Source organism: Geospiza fortis, unplaced genomic scaffold (genome assembly GCF_000277835.1).
Source record: "Geospiza fortis unplaced genomic scaffold, GeoFor_1.0 scaffold3626, whole genome shotgun sequence".
NCBI classification, from domain to species: Eukaryota; Metazoa; Chordata; class Aves; order Passeriformes; family Thraupidae; genus Geospiza; species Geospiza fortis.
In genome coordinates this window covers 15,592-16,793 of record NW_005055063.1, presented here as the reverse complement: position 1 = coordinate 16,793, position 1,202 = coordinate 15,592, and positions in this window count along the sequence as shown.

The following is a 1,202-nucleotide window of genomic DNA, read 5'->3' as shown; positions in this document are numbered from 1 at the left end:
CCCATGGGGGAGGGGCGGTCCTGAGTGAGGCTGGGGGAGGGGGAGGAGCCTCGGAGTAAAACCAGAGTAAGGTGGGAGTAACCCCGGAGTAATCTCGGGGTAAAGTGAGAGTGACAGTGGAGTAACCCCAGAGTAAAACATCACCTTGGAGTAACCTCGGAGTAACCTCAGAGTAACCCTGGACTCAAACACCACCTCAGAGTAAAGTGGGCGTAACCCCGGAGTAGCCAGTGAGGGGAGAGGAGTCCCTTGTGGGTGGCCTGTGAGTAACCCTGGAGGAAAGTGTGAGTAATGTCCATTCAAGGGCTGAGTAACTTCCGAGTAAAGACTGGGCAACTTCTGAGTGACCTCTGAGTAAAGGCTGAGTCATGTCTGGTAAGAGGGCTGAGTAACCTCTGAGTAAAGGCTGAGTAAGCTCCGAGCGGGGGCTGAGCGAGTGCGGGAAGCGCTGAGTAAGGGCGGAGTAAGCACAGAGCAAAGGCAAAGAGGGTCCAAGCACCCGGAGTAAGGTATGAGTAAGGTGTGAGCAGCGCGAAAGGACCCAAAACAACCCAGAAAGGGGGAGCTGAGCAAGGCCGGAGTGAGGAGCTGAGTAAGTCTGGAGTAAGTTCTGCCTGCAAGTCCCTCAAAGGCTGAGTAACCTCAGAGTAACCTCAGAGTAAGGATCTCCAGGAGCAGCCTAGAGTAAGAGCAGAGTAACGGCCCCGCCCTGGCCGTGAGTAACTCTGGAGTAAAGTCTGAGTAGGAACTGAGTCCGGAGCAACCTCGATGTAAAAGCGGAGGAGGGTCTGAGTAAGAACTTGGAGTAACTCAGGAGTAACCAAGAGCAGGAGCGAGAGGAGGCTGAGTAACCCTGGAGTAAGGCTGGAGTAGGGCAGGGGTGGCCCAGAGCTGGGCCTGAGCTGCCTTGGAGTAAAGTCAGAGTAACCCTGGAGTAATCCTGGCATAACCATGGAGTGAAGAGCGCCGAATCTTGGAGTAAAGTCAGAGTAACCATGGAGTGAAGTGGGCCCAACCTTGGAGTAAAGTCTGAGTCAGCCTGGAGTAGCCACGGAGTGAAATGGGCGCAGCCTTGGAATAAATTCTGAGTAACCCCAGAGTAACCCTGGAGTAACCATGGAGTGAAGTGGGCCCAACCTTGGAGTAAAGTCTGAGTAACCCTGGAGTACAGCACGAGTAACCTCCGAGTACGCGCCCCTCCC